Genomic DNA, 20,807 nt, shown 5'->3' with positions numbered 1-20,807 from the left:
CATATAAGAAGCTCAAACAATTCTATGGGAAAAAAAATCTAATAATCCAATCAAAAAAGATTTTAATTGACATTACTCAAAAAAAGACATAAGTTGGAAAACAAGCATATGAAAAGATACTCATCCTTACTGATTATTAGAGAGATGCAAATCAAAACTACCATGAGATGTCATCTCACTCCAGTTAAAAGGGCTTTTATTCAAAAGCCAGACAATAGCAAACACTGGTGAGGATGTTGGGAAAAGGGAACCCTTATGCGATGTTGGTGAGAATGTAAATTAATACAACTACTGTGAAGAACAGTATGGAGGTTCCTCAAAAAAACTAAAAATAGAGCTCCCATACTTGCTGGGTATATATCCAAAAGAAAGGAAATCAGTATATCACAAAGATATCTGCTCTCCCATGTTTGTTGTAGCACTGCTCATGGTAACCAAAATTTGAAAGCAACTTAAATGTCCATCAATAGATGAAAGGATAAAGAGTATGTGGTATACTCAATAGAGTACTATTCAGGCATAAAAAGAATGAGATTCTGTAATTTGCAAAAACATGGATGGAACTAGAAGTTATTATGTTAACTGGAATAAGCCAGGAACAGAAAGCAAAGATTGCATGTTCTCATTTGTGGAATCTAAAAATCAAAACAATTGAACTCATTGAGATAGAAAATAGAAGGATAGTTACTAGAGACTGAGAAGGGCAGTAGCCGGCTGCTGGAGGGAGGTGAAAATGGTTAATGGGTACAAAAAAATTAGGCAGCATGAATAAGATCTAGTATTTGATAGCACAGCAGGGGGACTATAGTAAACATATTTTACTTTTGTAATTCAAAATAACTAAAAATGTATAATTGGATTGTTTATAACACAAAGGCCAAATACTCAAGGGGATAGATGCTCAGTTTTCCATGATGTGATTATTATGCATTGCATGCCTCTACCGAAATATCTCATGAACCCCACAAATATATACACCTACTATATACCCACAAAAAAGAAATAAAAACTAAAATAGTCATAAATACATAAATGCAGATAGATAAAAGACAGAGTGTGAAAAAGTTATGTCAGGAAAATAAGCCAAGCAATAAAAAATGTGCAGGTCTATATTAATGTCTGATAAAGTAGACTTTAATACAAGAATTATCACCGTAAATAAGAGAGACATTCTATTAAAATAATAAAGTCCATTGGGCGCAGTGGCTCACGCTTGTAATCCCAGCACTTTGGGAGGCTGAGGTGGATGATTCACAAGGTTAGGAGTTTGAGGTCAGCCTGGCCAACATGGTGTACTAAAAATACAAAAATTAGCTGGGTGTGGTGGCAGGTGCCTGTAATGCCAGCTACTAGGGAGGCTGAGGCAGGAGGCTTCATCTCTAAATAAATAAATAGTCATAAAAAATTATTTTATTTTTGTTACTTATTTTGTTAATTAATTAATTTATTTATGTATTTATTTACTTACTTACTTTTGAGACAGGATCTCACACTCTCTCCCAGGCTGCATGGTTCATTGCAGCCTCGACCTCCTGGGCTCAAGTAAACCTCTCACCTCAGCCTCCTGAGTAACTGGACGATAGGCACATGCCACCACACCCAGCTAAACATTATTTTTATTTCTATGTTTTATAGAAACAGTGTTCTACTTTGTTGCACAGGCTGCTCTCCAAGTCTTAGGCTCAAGTTATCCCCCACCTTGTCCTCCCAACATATTGATATTACAGTCATGAATCACTGCAATCAGCCAAGAATTCAGTTTGTATGTATGCAATAAGATAGCTTTAAATCCACTTGAAACAAATGCAGATAAACCTGATGAAGTAAATGAACAAATCCACAATCGTGGTCAGATTTTTTACACTACTCTTTCAGTAGTTATCTTCTTACCCAAAATGATCATTAAGAATATAGAATATTTGAAAATATTATAAAATGATTTGGGTTTGTTGACAAAATCTAACAATTATACAACACACATCTTTTCAAGTGCACACACTTAAGATATATCACACAGTAGGAAACAAAATACATTTTAATATAGTTCAAATTACAGACATATTATTAACTATATTATCTGAAGACAATAGAACTAAATAAGAAGTTAGTAATAATCTAGAAAATCTCCAGATAAATGAAAATTTCATAATAAACTGAAATAATCCATGTGTCAAGAAATCACAAGGAAATATGAAAATATGTGAAAGTTAATATCAATAAAAATATAGCACATATCAAAATTTTCAGAGCTTTGGGTAATTCAATACATAGAGAGAGATATATCACTACATTTCATATTTTAAAAGATTTTAAATTATTTAGATTTCAACTGTTTGAAAGTTAAAACACAAAGTAAATTAAAATAAGTAAGTGGAAGGAAGAAAAAAATCCATTAGCTAGAATAAAGAAGTTGAAATAAAATTTACAAAGAAGAAAAGTTTTTATTTGAAAAGAATGAACAAAATTTAACTTTCTATATCAAGACTGTGTTATATAAGGAAAGATAGAAAAATACATTTTATACAACACCATCTAAAATAATACAAAACTATAAAATTTTGAGTGATACACTTTAGAAAGATATGAGGAAAATCCCTTTACATTTAAATGTAATACACAAAACCTGAGGGAAATTAAAGCACATCTCAGTAAATTAATATGGAATGTTTTATGGATTTTATAATCAATGTTGTAAAGATATCACTTTTCTAAATTAACCTATAAATTAAAAGCCATACCACAAACATGCTTATTGTCTCCTTTTGCAAAATTGATGTTTTCCCTAAAAGATATCTATGCAAACCCAAAAAAACTAGAAAAAAATTTGGAAAGCACAAACCATATTACTTCTACCCTTCCTATAAAGCTGTAATGAAGTATTTACTTGAAGATAAATAAACAAATAAATCAATGAAGCTGAAAGAAAGCCTAGAAAAACAGACATGCACACATAGCAGATGCATGCACACATATACACATAATTGTTTTGACAATGGTGTCAAAAAAATGAAAGCCTTCACAAAGTAAAGCTGGATTCTGTGCAATAGATTGCTAAAGCTTATTCCTCCTGTCTAGCTGCAACTGTGTACCCTCTGATACACATCTCTTCTTTATCCACCCTCACCACCCAGCCTCAGCCTCTGATAGCCATCATTCTTACTACTCTCAGGAGTTCCATTTCTTTACATTCCAGATATAATAAGATCACAAAGTATTTGTTTTTCTCTGTCTGCATGGGTTGTTTCACTTAGCTTAATGTCATCAAGTTTATAATGCATTGTATATTTTTAAATTGCTCAAAGACTAGATTTTGTATGTTCGCAGCACAAAAATTTTAAGTATGTGAGGTGATGGATATTTTAATTACCTTGATTTAATTACTACAAAAGGTAAACATGTATGGAAGCATCACATGATATCCTATAAGTATGTATAATTATTGTCAATTAAAAATAAAATAAAATGCTTTATAAAAAAGTGATGCTGCAACAATTGTATAAATGTAAATAAATAATAAAAAAACTTCACATGACATGCAAAAATTAATTCAATGTGAATAGCAGATCTAAATGTAAAAAAATACTGCTATAAATCTTTTTTATACAAAAGGAAAACATAAGATTATGTATTTTAACATCGAATTGTACAAAGATTTTACTGGAAGAACAACAACAAAAATGCATTAAGAGAACATTTAATAAATTAGACTATTTCAAAATTTAAAATTTCTGCTTTACAAAAGATACTGTTATGAATGTTAAAAGGCCAGGCACAGACTAGAAGAGTATATTCATAACATAAATCTGTTAAAATGGATCTTACCCAGTGCATATCAGAAACTCTACCAGTTAACAATAAAAATACAAACTACCTAGTCAAAAATAAATGGGCAAAATGTTGGAACAGTCATTTTAGGAAAAAGAAAAGAAAAAAAAGAAAGACGTGTGTATAGTTAACATCATTATTCTCAAGAAATTGCAAATTAAAGCAACAATGAGATTCCTTCCACATTATACTCACTAGAATGATTACAATTTAAAAGACTGGAGCAAATGTGAACTAAGTTGTAGAGCAACTGGAACTCCATTGCTGGTGAGTATCTAGAGAGATAAAAACCACTTTGGAAAAATATTTAACAGTTTATTTGTAAAAGTTCACATATATCTATCCTCTGACTCCAAATTTCTACTCCTAGATGTTTATTCAGGAGCAATAATATATGTCCCAATAAGAACATTCCTGGTAATTTTAAACATAACACCCACAACTTGAAGGAACCCAAAAGTCAATCAATAGGACAACACACAGTGTAACATCTTTTTTGATTTCCATGTGATACTAACTTACTACATTTATTCTGAGTAAGCTAATATGTTTCCCAAGTAATTTGCTATTCACTAATGCTAAGTTCATTATCATATTTTATTACCAACATTACTAACAAATAAGTAATTACCGACACCACCCCATAATAACTTGACATGATAGAACTTTCGTATCACAAAATATGTAGCTGAAGTCTAAAAATGTATGAAAATAAATTTTATCAGAATGATTCTTAATGATATACTAATTTAATCTATTTGTAACAAGTTAGCTTTATAATTTGTAACAAGTTAGTTCTCAATTATTCAGAGACCAAAACAATTTTTTCTTTTGAAAAGAACTGATTGGAAATTTACAAAATATGCACGATAGAGTTTAGACAATGAATACAGAATAGGCAGTTTCACTTTATTTCTTCTGGTCAGTTTTGATTTTTAGCTCTCAGTCAAAGGTACCTAAGGTATCAACAGAATATTTAAACACCACAGAGAACCATTGTCACGTGTTTAAGGTCCTAATATGATTTACATTAGTTTCATATTTCATAAAATCTGAAGATACATATTTAATGATTACATTTTGTACCGTGTATTTTTTTAAGAAATTCAAAAATTACCTTAATAGATCATAAAAAGGTGTTTTAGAAAGGTAGTAAGAAACTACACTATTTGAACCGAATATATTTTATTTGGGCTTGACACATTTTTTCAGTAAGTTAAAGACACTGAATGCTAAATCACTAACACATTATTACTAGGGCTGAGCAAATTAACTTAGCCAATTGACCCTTCTGGAAATAAAATCCTTATTGAGGTCTATAAATGTTCAATTAATTTTCCTTTCATTACCTTNTTTAACCTTTTTTTAACCTTCTGATACAAATTCAGTTGAACAAATCTGTTTAGTGTTTGTATCCTGAAAATGTAACTTCCTATATTTATGTATTTCCATGATTTCCCATAGAATAATTTTTTAACAATAAAGTGTTTTTAAAATATTGATAGATTTTTTCCTTTTTTCTCTCTGTAGAGGAGACAGAGAGATAGGGAGAGTGGGAGAGAGAAAGGAAAAATAAAGGACAGAATACAAAAAATCCAATATAAATTAATTTCTCATATACTACAGATCAGCAGTGAACTAATGTAACATGTATTCTGTGAATCTATCTCATATTTAACACGAGAGCTTTACAATGCATCAAATAGGTCAATGTTTGGGGAGTTTGGGGGAGGTTTAGAATCTTGTGGTATTCAGCTGCATGATGTTATAAGGGATAACATCAGTAATGTAAATCTAAGATTCGTGCTGGGCATATTTTTTTCAGACTTTGTACTTGATGAATCAGCTGGGTCACTCAATGGATAAACTGACTCATTTGGTCTCATGGTCCCCACCTAGAAACTGACTCAGCTCAGTGAGCCAGCATAGACTCCCTATGATTTCATCTCCAGCCTGACCAATCAGCGCTCTTTACTCCATGGACCCGTACTCCCCAAATTATTCTTAAAAAAAACCCCAGTCTCCGAATTTCCAGGGAGTCTGATTTGATTAATAAACGCTGGTCTCCAGTTCAGCCAGCTCTGCATAAATTCAATTCTTTATTGCAATTCTTCTGTCTTGATAAATAGGCTCAATCTGGATAGCAGGCAAAATGAACCCGTTGGGTGGGTACATATTCAAGAAGAATGTTTGCATTTCAGCAAGATGATGGAATTACTTCCTCTAGATACTCAACGAATAAGTTTATTTACAACTTTCTCAGATTGCAGTGTCTCTAAATTTAAGGATGATGAGTACGATCTTTCCTCTAGAGGAAACATCAGCTTTACAATGAAACATTTCATGGTTGCCGAGGATATCCTTTTATAGTTCCATATGACTTGCATTTAGGTCAATGTCTGGTATTTTGGGAGTGCTTCTAACACAGAGTTTGATAAAAGAATGAATTCTATATAATACCGTCAGCAGCTCTTTCATATTCGCATTATGTTGGGCACATGACAGGAAGATTGCAGTATTTTAAAAGTAAATAGTATGTAAGAATTCCCACTAGCAGTTATTTTTAAAACCACTTATACTTTCAAAGCACACGAATATAGATAAGTATATCATAAAACCATAGAATCACAAACTGAAATCAGTTATAGATATGGCTTCAGATATAGTTAAGTCTTTGTTTAAAAAAAAAATACCTGGAGAATAAATCTGTAAACTTCTGTTCTTGTTTTCTGAAATGATTTACGAGTGCCTTAGACCTTGAGAATTTATTTAATTTTTCTCTATTTTGTCAAGACTGTTGCAAGATTTAGACAAAGTAATGTTTGTGTAGGCAATTTTAAAATAGTAAAATATATACAAGTAAAAGTATTATTATTAGTACCGTGAAAATGAGTTTATTGCTCACCTAACAGTTACATTTAACTTTCTGCTTCACGAACATGACACTATTATTTCTACTCAATAATATGGAAATGCAAGTTTATTAAAGCAAATGGAAAATTCTGACTTGAAATGAAAAAAACTCACAAAATTTATATTATGCAAAAGACAGCAGTTATATTATCAAATACAATTTTGTAAATATACCACAATTCTTTCAAGATAAATTAAATTGAAAATTTTTATAACATTTAAATAAAAATATTAAACTATACATTTTTCAGGTATTTCTGTAAAAAATGTATATGTATATTATATCAGCTAAATCTAGGGCACTTTCTTTCGTCTTCACATTTTGTTGCTTTTTTCTGTATAAAAATTTGTTATTAAAGGAAATCAAATCAGAAGGTAGGTAAGAATTAGGAAGTGGTTCTTGTAATTCCACGTCCCAAGAAACAACAAGGACAAAAAAAATATACAATACATATTTCCCACTTTTTTTTTCTTTGTATATGTATAAACTAACAGAGTATGACAATGATAATAAATTTTGCTTCTCCCTAACATTGTTTTTTCAAACTGATACAATATTGGCAGAGATTTTTTAAGCTTACTATTTGGATTAAGAATTTTTTTTTTAAGGAATTGCAAAATACCCCATTAGGTGAATATATGTTTTCCTGTTAATGGGCCTTTGTGTTTTTCCCAATATGTGCCATAAAATACAGCACTGTACTCATTATTCTTATAAATATAATTCTGAACATTTATTAGAATGTTTTGTAAGTTAATTTCCAAGGCTTATTATGAAATATCATTCAGAATTATATTGAGAGAAATAATTATGATATCCCAATGACTTTCAAATAATTAGTAACCTTTTGGGGAGATCACAGTAACAAAAATTTGTAGTTCACGTCTGTTTAAAGCACTTGCATTTTGTTAACAGTTATTTTTAGATAGCACTATGCAAGTTATATAGTGACTTTTTAAAAAAATTTAGGAATCCCAGTTATTATAATTCACAAAGGGCTTCTCAGATAGTTATAGGAAAATAATAGTACTTAAGCCTGAGAGTAAAATTTTATAAGTTTTGTCATAATACTTGTGTAAGTCTTCATCAGACACCTAATACTGTTCAACATAATTTATGGTAGGGGATTTAAGTCTTGGTAAAAAATATGGATTTTCTATTTTTCCAGAAAAAAATATAATTTCCCCAGAAAGATGGTGAGATGGTTTTCACTTAAAAATGAACCAAATTGATAAGGCCTGAGGCATTAAGATAATACCAAACAGCTCTAAACTTGATGCCTATTGTTAACTGGGAAATAACTAACTAGGCTATTAAGGTATCTATCAAAACATTTTACAAAATATAAATAATAAATGTTTTCAAAGCTTTGCACATTAGAAATTGATTCAATCAATAGTCACATATTTTATCAAGTAAGAATATTAAAGATTATTATTAAGGTTATAGCTGTAAATGTTTGCAATATTTGGCCTTTTCTATTTACTTCTGTGCAGAAAAGAATTTTTAGTCCGTGAACAGTACGTATTATATAATCAGTGGTATTCATCAAGACTCTTTTCCAGTATTTCTGGTTCTTTTTTTGAACACACTGTAAAAATACATTCTCTGTTCCCCATGCAATTAAATTAGGTAAGGTCATGAAACTTGTCAGCCAAAGTCAAACAAAAGTGGTATACACCATTTTGTGGAGAAAAAAAATAAAAGCTGGTAATTTTCCTTTCATCTCCTTCTCCCATCTCTTGTAAAATTAATGCTTTTTAAAAATAGATAGTGGAGTCTTCATTAGCTTGGATCCTGCTGTGAGGACATCATAGGACAGAAAAAAGTTCCTTCTCCATGAATACTCAAGGGATGTGCAACTTGAGCAAGGATGTGTAAAAAGTGCAATTCTGATGTCACTTATTACTGCAGCATATGTCTAATGTAATAGATATATCACTTTTAAGTAAAAATAATTTTTCATTTGGTATTTGGAGAGTTGCTGGTTTATTATAAATAGAGTTAGCCAGAATTTATTCCTTGTGGTAAAAATCATATCTTCTAATCAACAGTTTTATTGACTTTACAGTACCAACCATAAAGAAAAGAAGAATTCAGCGAGAAAATAATAATATATATTTTTAAAAGTATGTAGAGGTTCTATAATTGAAATAAATCCCATGAAGTTAGGAAGCATGCTGGTCTTATTCAAACTGTGTATCTACTGAGCCTTGTATGCTTCGTCTAACATCGTAAAGGCTTAATAAATATTTGCCAAATATTAAACATCATATGGTCATGAGTAAAGAAAAGGAAGTCAACTTTTTAATGGTAGATCAATAATCCCAATATTTTCCCACAATCAACTTTCCTGTTTGTTGAGGCTGATTGAGGTTTTACAATTACAATGAAAACACGGTTTGTGTTTCTAGGAAATTTCGTGTGAATGCACAGTATGACATTTACCAAGAAGTTTTCTTTCATTATGACCTGATAACAGTATTAAAAAAATAAGACTGGTAAAAATGGTTTAAAATTATATAAATTACTGCCACAGACGTCTTACCACCAGAATATACCAACCACAAGGAAAGAATGGAGAAAGCTAGCACTAATTCTGTACCTATAATGAAAGTTGATCATATGAATTGGGTTATTATTGTCATACTCAACTAAAACAGAGTTGAGAAGCCAGGAGAGGAAAGCAGCACTAAGGCACAAAACATTGCTCCAAAAATATAACTATCTGCAAGCTTGGCAGCTGAAACTGTGGTAACCTGAAAGGAGTTTTACCTAATGACCACTGACACAACTGGATGCAGTTCTCAATCAGAGCTTGGTGACACAGGTTGGCAAAACTAGTCTTTAGCTCAAAACCCTACTAGCACCAGTGAAATTTCTCAAATAGAAATACATTACGTTTCTGCTTTTCATAGAACCTCTTGCCTTATCTTTGTTCTTCAGAGAGAATACTTTTGGTTCAGGCAGGAGACTCTCTCCAGTTTGCAAACTGATATTGCCAATGAAACTCTCTTTTATACTATCTAGTCATCCTTCATGGTCCTTTGGACAACATTTACACTAACAATTCTTAGCTACTTTTGTGAATAGTTAAGAAGTCATTTAACAAGCACATATTCTTTGTTTACCATGTGCCAGGCTTCATTCCATGCAACTTTCCATATATTATCTGAGCCAAAACAGTCACCTAACAAGATAAATATTGCCAGCATCCTTTTACATAAAGTAGACACAGGCGAAAACAAATCTTTCCACTCATGGAAATATTAAATTTAAAAAATGAAGATTTAAATCAAGTGTACCCTACTTATTAGGAATTACTTGTTCTCAAATTCCTTACTTTTCTGCTACTCTGTCCTGTCATTGAAGAAATTCATCAACTAATCTCTCAAGGCATTTTCTATGGAGGACATCTCCTGTAAGGGTGAGCAATTGTTACTGCATGTGACCTAAATTCATTCAATTTTATTTCAACAGTAATCAATGATAGCAATTAAAAGGAATAAAATCTGGACCATGCCCTAAGAGGCTGAGACTTTAGGCATTGCATCCATGTAATTGGGTACTAGAATTATAGGTTGTTTAAGAAAAAAAATGAGACTCTGTTGTGTCTTACTAAAAATAAAAGGGTGCAAGTATCATATCTATCATGTCATATTAGAAATTCTATGATAATAAAACCTCTCCTATAAAATAAAACCTTTGTTGTGTTTGGGAATTCATTATTTTCGGGAAAGACATAAAGTGTCTTCATGATATCACCCCTGGTCCACAGAGAAATTTTCATGTCACATCTGATAATCTCCAGCTTTGCAAAAGAGAGAACTGAATATCAGAGATGTTAACTTGTCCTAAGAAACAAAGTCATGGAGCTGATGTTGCAACCAAATACGTTTAATATGAATATGTTTGTTTCCATTATGTCACACATGATAAAGAGGCACCTATACGACTGAAAACGCTTATTTCCTGCCACAATAACTGAGGTTATTGTAGTCCGTAGGTCAATCAGTGGAAGCTGAAAGTGGATCTTCTGTTTAAAGGCACTCTGACAGAAATGACTTGAAAAAAAAATTGGATCACTTTTTAAAAGCCATACAGCATTGGTTATTTGCTATATAGAGGATGCCACAGAATACGACGAAAGGAGAAAGAGAGTTTTAAAATTATGTGTTCCATACGTACATAATTGTAGAGACACTGGGTTTTTCTCCACACAGTATTTAACTGGGGCAGTCTCATAAGCACAACTTTTCTGATTAAGAAAAAAAAAAAGTTGTATAAATTAGATATAATATTATAACTAAAATGTTAAAGAAGAGAGTTAATAAGGATTATCATTTGTCATCTTGTGCATTGTAGTTTATTTAAAGTTCATTTAACCCTATCTTAAACTATTGAAGAAGGTTTGTATTAGAGTAGTATGTTTTGTTTTGTTTCTCAACTAATATCCTGTACAATAATCTAAAGTAATGCCAAATAAATTTATTTATTTTCTGGGTATTTGTAAAAATTGATTTAAAATGGTGCTAAAGTTTATATTTCATTTAAGATATAGCATACATAAAATCACCTTTTATAGAAGGATCTAAATTGATTTTGGAATAAATTGTCATTTTATTGATTACATTTTATTTATACATCTCTTTAGAAAGCAGATTGTAATTTAAATATCCTTTCAAAACTCAGGAATATGTTTCTTTTCACTCAGGAATCAAGACAAGGCATTTCCTGTGTATAAACTTGTGAGTTTCCTTATAGAAAGATGCATTAAAGAAAAGCTTGACCCTCTAATCAAGCAGGATGTTCTTGAATCAATCATATGTGTCCTGCTCGGCTTCATCAATTATTTCAACTTAATGCTAAAATGGTATTACAGAGGAATGTCAGGTTTGTAGTGCATGTATTGTTTTCTACATGTGACTATTAGCCACCATTTTTGAATCTCTGGACTATAAATTTGAAATTTACCAATTAATTGAGTAAGGTAGTGGAATTACAAGTGGTATTATTTTCTTTTTAGAAATTTTGTATTTTATAGATAAATTTATTTTAAGAAGAACAACAAAGATACTCAGGGTGGTCTCTACATATTTATTTTCTGAGTACCATTTTATGAGAGTCCCCCGCATGGAGAGGGAGCAAGACACACACAAGGGATCCACTTCAGCAGCTGTGGGCTCTTCTCAGATGATGTGCCAGGGGAGATGTGATGGTGGCTTCTACTACTGTGACAGCACTGAGGATTCTAAGAAGTGGTTAGTTTTAGGTATATTTTATGTATAAGTGGTACCAATAGGACTGGCTAGTGAACTGAATACAAGGTGTGAGAAAATAAAAAGAATGAATAATGCATTATGCTTCTGTATGCATTAACTTAGCATATCTGTTAGAATAATTAAAATTGATAGATATGCTTTTCCCAATAATACTGATCAAAGCAGTCAGTACTAGGGGAGATGGCATTAAACACATAAAAATGTTGTTGCAATCTATAGATTGATTTAATTGCTTTACATACATCATCATGTTTAATCTTCAGGCCATCTTATAAGGTAGAAAATTTCATTATTCTTGTTTAACATTAGGAAAATGAAGCACAGGACAGCTAGTAGCTTGCACAAGTTTTCTGCACAAGTGGCAGAAATTAAACCCAGACACTCTGTCTCCAAATCCAGGCTCTTAACCACTAGTCGGTAATGTTTCCCAAATATGTCTTATTTATGCAGGTAGTTGTCAATCAGAGAGAAGACAGGTTATTATAAATTTGATCCTAAGATAACATTTCTAAAGTCAGATCAAAACCGTTAAAAAGTTGAATTAAATTATCATACTGTTGGAAGTTCTGGCCAGGACAATCAGGCAAGAGAAAGAAAGAAAGGGTATTCAATTAGGAAAAGAGGAAGTCAAATTGTCCCTGTTTGTAGATGACATGATTAGATATTTAGACACCCCCCTCATCTCAGCCGAAAATCTCCTTAAGCTGATAAGCAAATTCAGCAAAGTCTCAGGATACAAAATCAATGTGCAAAACTCACAAGCATTCTTATACACCCATAATAGAGAGCCAAATCTTGAGTGAACTCCCATTCACTATTGCTTCAAAGAGAATAAAATACCTAGGAATCCAACTTAGAAGGGATGTGAAGTACATCTTCAAGGAGAGCTACAAACCACTGCTCAAGGAAATGAAAGAGGACACAAACAAATGGAAGAACATTCCATGCTCATGGATAGGAGGAACCAATATTGTGAAAATGGCCATACTGCCCAAGGTAATTTAGAGATTCAATGCCATCCCCATCAAGCTACCGATGACTTTCTTCACAGAATTGGAAAAAATCTGCTTTAAAGTTCATATGGTACCAAAAAAGAGCCCGCATTGCCAAGACAATCTTAAGCCAAAAGAACAAAGCTGGAGGCATCACGCTACCTGACTTCAAACTATACTAAATTAGTATAAAATTAAGAGACATTTATGACTCATTTAAAACTCAATAATCTCTCTAATATTCATAGACTATTACTTTTGGAGAAGAAAATATAAAAATTTGACAGTGGCTTTTTAATTTTTACTTCTAGCTTATGTTGAGCTTTGGTGAAATGCATTGCTATTTGAATGTTTATTTTTCTATGTGCCAAAATTTCCATGTATGTTTTATTTATTCACATTTATTTAATAAAGTTCCATCTTATTGTTAAAATCTACTCTATTTTCATCTATCTCAAAAACGTACCCTCTTTTTTCCCCTCATTTTGTTACTGTATAAGAAAAAAGCTGTATTTGCGATTCAGAAGGAAAGTATGAAAGGTGAACTATGAGCGATGCCAAGAAGACTGTAAAAGCATTGATAACGGGCCTCCCTTTTAGGGGCTGTGACTGTATAATACAATGGGTCAAACAGCCAGTACAATCTTAATTATTAATACAAGGATGAGTTGAATGTGCCCATAAACTGGTGTGCCTTAGGAAAACTTGACTCACACATTTTCTTCTGAACAAGATCATAGCTTTCAATTTTAGGGTTATAAAATCTAATCTTCCTCACAAGTTCGCAACTTGAGTACCCTAAATTGGATTCAATCTACCTAAATTTAAATCAAATCACCTTCAGCTAATCATCATTTGTGTCATGTTTAGCAGCATAACCTTCTTAAGCTACGATTAGCTATTAAATTCTGAAAAAAAACCAGTACCTAGCTCATATGGTTATAAGGTTTTAATGAGATAGTAGTTATTCTACAAGATTATTTATTTACAGGGTAATGGTTGTGTTTATTCTTTTACTACAGATCTGTTACTATTGCTGCTTGTTTGTAATTGTTTGCATAATCTAATTACATATGCTATAATTCCCAGATCAATTTTAATAATGAGGAATAGTAATGAAAGTGTACCTCTGTATTTTTCCTTGACTTTAATAATTTTTAAATTATTTCATCACGGAGTAATTATTATATCATATTATATTATATATGGAACTTTCCAACTATATCTAATAAAGTTTCAACCTCCAATGAAAGTTGCATTTGGCCAAAGACTACATTAATATCTAAAGATTATATTATATTTTTGTCCTTGACCTATTAATATGGTGAATTATGTTAATAGATTTCTGAAGTTTAAAACATTCATAAACATAATTCACTTGTGTGTGTTGGGCCTTTCTTTTTAGCGCTGCTAGATTTGATTTGGTGACACCGAATTGGAGTAGGCAGTGGAGAAATGAATGAGTTACAGTTGAAGATTGAAAGACAGGCTGAGACTACATCAAATAGTAACTTGATTTTAGGAATTTAATATCTATTTAGAAGGCATTTTGCATGGAATTTATATTTAAGTATGTACATTTTTAGAACATCTATTTTATGTGATGCATTATCCTCTCCTTTTTGGCCTGATGAACTTGCTTAGTTAAGTGAGATAAGCAATTAGAAAATTTCATAATGATCGCATTCTAAATCTAAGACCTCTCTACCCTGTGCTCTGCCTTCTTCATCTAAAAATTAATAAAACTTCTCTGTTGCTGTCTAAGGAAACTAGGGCTCTCAAGAGAAACATATTTTATTACCTGTTTCTTCAGGGAATTTGTTATTGCATGAAATTCTTTATCCCTCACACCTTCACATCATCTTTTTTTTTTTTTTTTTTTTTTTTAAACTTTCTACTGGAAGATTTCCAAATGGCCACTACTCCAAATAAACCACTCTTTAAGCCACAATTCTCCCAATATTGTGAGATCCAATGACTCAGTTTTGATTCATTGAAATCTCAGCAGCATTCAAAACAATTGATATCCTTTTATTTCTTGAACAAATTCATTTACTTGGATTGCAGAAAATCATGTTTTTCTGCCTGCCAAACTTGTTCCTTTTCTAACTTTATATTCTCTCTTTACTCTCTGTTTGACCCCTAAATGTATCATTCTAGAACTCAGTCCTTGGAAGTGTTCTATTCTCCCTTGGTCTCAGGACTTTAAACACTACCCACGAGCTAATGCTGAGTTTTCCACTGAAGCTTCAGATTCATGATGCTAACTGCCACCTTCACATGTCTGCATGGATGTCTAATATGTATCACAAACACAGCATGCCCAAAATCCAACTCTTGATTTCTACTGCTGTGCCCCAGCAAACTAGCTCCTTATCCATTCTAACCATCCCAGTGAAGGGCAAAACCATTCAGGCCTAAAACCCAAGGGGCATTCTTGGCTCCTTTTCACATTTCACATTCAGTTCATTTTTCAATGTTGATGATACCATTTACACTTGAAATCTAAAACTAATCACATCTCACTATTCCTCACACCACCCTGGCATCACTGAGCCACTGAACCACTGTACTTCCTGTCAAGTGAAAAAAATAAATCAACTTGTATTAAACCAATATCCCTGTGCTATCCTAGTCAAACATACCACTGTCTGTCTTCTGGAACACTGCCACGCCTCTAAGTGGACCCTTTGATATTTTACTCTTGATCCATCTGTATGTAGAGAGGTCTCTATTTTGTACTCACATTGTGTAATACTATAAATTCATTTATTTTGCATCTCTGTTCCCCTCAATTCTTTTTTTTTATTTTTATTTTATTTTTTATTTTTGAGACAGAGTTTTGCTTTGTTGCCCAGGCTGTAGTACAATGGCATAATCTCAGTTCACTGCAAACTCCACCTCCCAGCCTCCAGTGATCCTCTTGCCTCAGCCTCCTGAGTAGCTGGGACTACAAGCATGTGCCACCACACTCGGCTAATTTTTTTCATTTTTTTGTAGAGATGGGGTTTCTCCATGTCGCCCAGGCTGGTTTTAAACTCCTGAGCTCAAATGATCCTCCCATCTCGGCCTCCCAAAGTGTTGGGGTTACAGGCATGAGCCATTGCACCAGGCCCCCTAAATGTTTCCTAAACGCGTTTAGAATAAAATTCAAAGTCCTTATCAAATGTATATGTTCCCATTCCTGGATACCCTTTGGAACTTTCCTTTTCTAACAATATTCGTCTCTGATCAAGCTGCCGTATCCATGCTAACTTCCACACTAGGTCTTAAATACCCACATTTGCTCCCACCTCAGGGTCTTTATACTTACTTTCTTCTGCATAAGCACTCTTCTCTCAGATTGTTGCATGCAATCTCTTATTCTCTCAATTTATTTAAATATCTATTAAAATATCAGTGACGGGGGACCTTTCTTAACACTGTAGACAGCAGATCGTTCCTACTTTGTTTTATTGAATTCTCCATCCTCAATTCCTGAAACAACACTTGACATTTCAAAAGTACATGTTTCTGAGAGGATTAATAAATATTTGAAACAAGACAAAATGTACAAGGGCCAGTTTTGCATTTTATTTAAGTGTCTAGAGAGGCGCAGTGAGTAAAGAAGTTGGAGAGAGGTTAGAAGAGTACTTTAGAAGTAATTCCTTCTCTTAGAAACAAGGAGTGGATAAAATGTAAAATGTAATCCTCTTTTATGCCAGAGGAAATACAAACTGTAATGTAATATGTACACAATTATTCTGTTTTGTTTACAAAAGAGAAGATTTTTAAAAATCCACTACACTTGACAACATGGCATTCGTAAGCTATGTATGATGATCTTTTCAATTTGCATGACAGTTACTTATTAAGAATAGGTGAGTCACATTTTCAAAAGATTTTTAACTTTGCCAGATTTCATTTCAGAATTCATTTAAATAAAGAGCAACACCTGCACATTTAAAGTTTGATGTTTTTAACCAATTAGTATATATGAATTTCAGGAATATGGAAGCATCATATACATGAATAGAAGTATGACTTTTAAATGACTATAGAGTTTTAACATGATGTATTATGAAGTACAATAAGCAAATGACTAAAAGTCAAGAATTACTTTATTTCAACCCTGTATGTATTCTGAGAGTCAAGTCATTTGAAACCTTGAAATCTTAATTTTCTCATGCATACAAAGTAGAAATATAATAGCATTTGGCCTATTTAGTATTTTTGAGATCAAATAACCCAAGGTATTGTACATGCTTTAATTTTAGAATGCTAAGTATTTCATATAAATGAAAAGTCATTTTTACCTAAAATTCAGTGGCTCCCTTTATGAAAATGAGATTTTGTCACATAGCAAAATGTATAAGCAAATACATAATTGGAAATGAGTTCTTGGCCAAAATAGTCTACTTAACTATGTTTTGAAAAAATGTGCAATTTTTATAAAAGGAAAATTCTGCATTCTCATAGTCACCTGAAAAATGGGAAACTTGACTCAGAACATGTAAAGCTTTATTTGTTTGCACAATGTTCAGCAAAGAAAGAAACATTGGTCATTCCCTTTTAAAGATCTCATTTTTTACCTGTCAAATGGGACAGAGTTCAATACACAATTGTTTTTCCACTGGGGCAGTTTCTTGGCTGAGATGAGTAAGCATGCCAGGCAGAGTTGGATGGTTAAAGAATTAAAATGTCCTAAGTAACATAGCAGAAAAGATTTGATATGTGGCTCCTTGAGAATTTAAATAGTGTAAAAATAAACAGATATTATTATTTTAAAAAATATTTACTTGGCTCAGAGCAGGGGTGATCATAGAGATATAAAGGGAACTGCTAGTGGAAAGAAATAATTGGCAAACTTTCCCTTGAAGTAAGCAAATTCTCCCTTTAAGTAAGCTTAAGAAATGAAAAGCTCTGGAAGAGGCCTTATGTTAGCAGCTTAAGCAGTCAGTTAGTTAGAGAAGAGGAAGGGGGTTAGCAGTCAGTAAATGCTCAAACATTTTGAAATAGGCTCTGTCAGAAAATCTCAGAAACAAGCTGTGCCAACAAGAAGCATTGGAAACCTGGGAGAATTCCACTTTAATTGTTTTAGTTTCTTTTGTGAAATGCCAACCAACAAAACATTATTAAAAGGCCTAAGAAATGGAAAGACAAATAAGGGTTATTTTTTCTACAATCTACAAATCCTGACTGAACAAGATTTTTTTTTAGCCACCTAAGCAGATAGAGACAATTCAAGTACTAGGTTGAATTTTAGTTTCAGCTGTGTTTGGAAAAGTATTACATGGAATCCAACCCTGTACCAACTGACAGGTGATTTCTCTCTTATTCAATAATGTTCCTAAAAACTTAGCCTGTTTGATTAATGGTAAGGTTAAGATGACCTCTTATTTATCTACTTCATGTTTAAGAAGGAGAAAGTGAAATAAGGAACCAATATAAAGCATTGATTTATATTTCTTTGTATGATGACAATGTTAAACTTTTGATGTTTCTTATTATAACAACTTGAGGTAAAACTTTATTTATGGGTTATCATTAAACTTCTAAAAATGGGAATTTGCTAAAGAATATTCTTGATATGGAAATAATAAATGGAAGTATCTCTCCTTGTACAAATCTTGGGATCACCCTTCTTCCTTCTTTGACAATTTCTTAACAATTTTAATAACCACTTGGAATATCTCCCCAATCCATTTCTTCCTATTTCTTCATATCTTCAAAAATCTTCTCCTGGATATAAATTCAGCCATCTACTATTACGGTTATGCCTTAGATCTTGTCATCACCAATAGCTATACATCCACCGTAATCTCTACTTCAGGTATCCCTCTCTCTAAATAACAGCTCCAATCCTTTTCTTCTCTTCCTCAAATTCACCCGTATTCACATTATTTGATTTTCTCAATCTAACAATAATTCACCCTACCATCACCTATTGACACTACCTATCGACACTACCATTTTCACTCTCAGTTATCCCCCTTCACTTATTATTTTGCCTATCCTAGATAATACTGTTCAACTTCATTAGTATACTGATTTTTATAATAAAGAAATTAAAGTAAGATATTTAATCCCTCTGAGCTGCAATTTCTCTATTATGAAAATCATCATACCAATGAAAGTTTGGATAACCCAAAAATCTTGGCTCTTTCCTTTTTAACCATTCCAACACAGTTCAAGAATGGCAAGTAGTAGCTACATCCAGCCCAGGTGCACATTATAACTACCTGGGAGCTTATAAATGTACCTTGCTGTAACGTCTTGGCTCCATTCCTCCTGATGAGCACTTTGTCCTCATGACTACTTCCAGATATTTTTCAGAAGTTCTTAAATTTTCTGTTGCTATAAGGCCTTTTGGAAAACCTGATGAATTCTGCAAACCTCTTCTACAGACATTGCTCATGTACACAAAATGTTGCTTACAACTTCAAAAAACATTTGAGCCATCTGCATCTTCTACAGTGAATAAAGGCTAAGAACTTATGGATTATCACCAGAGATAAACTGAAGTCTTGTGGGTTCCCAAATATTATACAATATTAGGAACAAATCATAAATAATTCAAAATAACAAACACAAAACTAATAACAGGAACTTAGAAGAGCCTAGTGTAAGTGAGCGCCCTGAAGCCTAAACTTCCTTAGCTTTAGTTACTCCATTTCTGACTATAACTATGCTGTCTTCCAAATACTACCTTCACAAACACATACACACACACACACACACACACACACACACACACATAAAACCTCTGTGATTTGAATAAACTAAGAATCTTCATTGTTTAGCCTAAAGAGAACTGTGGCTTAAAGCATTTTGCAGGCTAAATTTGGGGAAGATTTCTAAGTGCCCATTTTTATTGTATTCTGATCACCCAATCTCAAATTTCTTTATATATTAAAAGTTCTAACTTGCTTTTAAATGGTTCCAAAAAAGGTAAGTATTTAATCGATAAATCCAAACAGTATTCAAACTAAAATGACTAAATATATTTTTAAATAAACAATCCCTTTAGAGTTTTCTTTCATGAAAAATGACTCAGCAATTACTACACATAAAATGTTTCTGTCTCTGGCCCATCAGGTTATCAGGAATCTAATATCAATTTTTTAAGTCCTTTCTATGACATAGCTGCTGGACAGCTCACACTATCCCTTATAATTTATTTCACATACCACTATTGTAGCTCAGACCCTTGCCTAGAAACAAGCAATGGCCTTATTGCTTATTTCTCTAGCTCCAGTTTGTTTCTCCTAGTGTCTCATATTTCATCATCTAAATGATTTATTTAAAAGTTTGGCCTATTCATTTAGAAGCACAGCTTTGATATTACCATTATCTGTTCAGCCTTTTCTTTGTTTGCTATACAAGTTGAGACTCTTATCTGAAATGCTTGGTACCAGAAGTGTTATTTCAGGTTCTTCTTATTCTGGAATATTTGTATATACACGATGAAACGCTGGGATGGGACCCAGGTCTAAATGCAAACTCATCTATGTTTCATATACACCTTATACGCATAGCCTGGAGGTATTTTTATGTGATAATTTTTATAATTGTGGACACGAAACAGTTCGTGTATATTAAACAAAAAAAAATCAAAGGTATCAGATGTGGAATTTTCAATGGTGGTATCACGTTAGCACTCAAAAGTTTTGAATTTTGGAGCGTTTCAGATTTCAGATTTTCAGATCTGGGATGCTCAACCTATATTAATCCTACAATTCAGCACTCCTTTTTCTGGAAAGTGTTAGCAGTACTACTGAGTGAGTGTGCACATGCACAAAGATGTCCTTTGCA

Source organism: Rhinopithecus bieti, unplaced genomic scaffold (genome assembly GCF_001698545.2).
Source record: "Rhinopithecus bieti isolate Rb0 unplaced genomic scaffold, ASM169854v2 scaffold_20206, whole genome shotgun sequence".
NCBI classification, from domain to species: domain Eukaryota; kingdom Metazoa; phylum Chordata; class Mammalia; order Primates; family Cercopithecidae; genus Rhinopithecus; species Rhinopithecus bieti.
The sequence above is the reverse complement of the archived record's forward strand: the minus strand, read 5'-3'. Positions refer to the sequence as shown.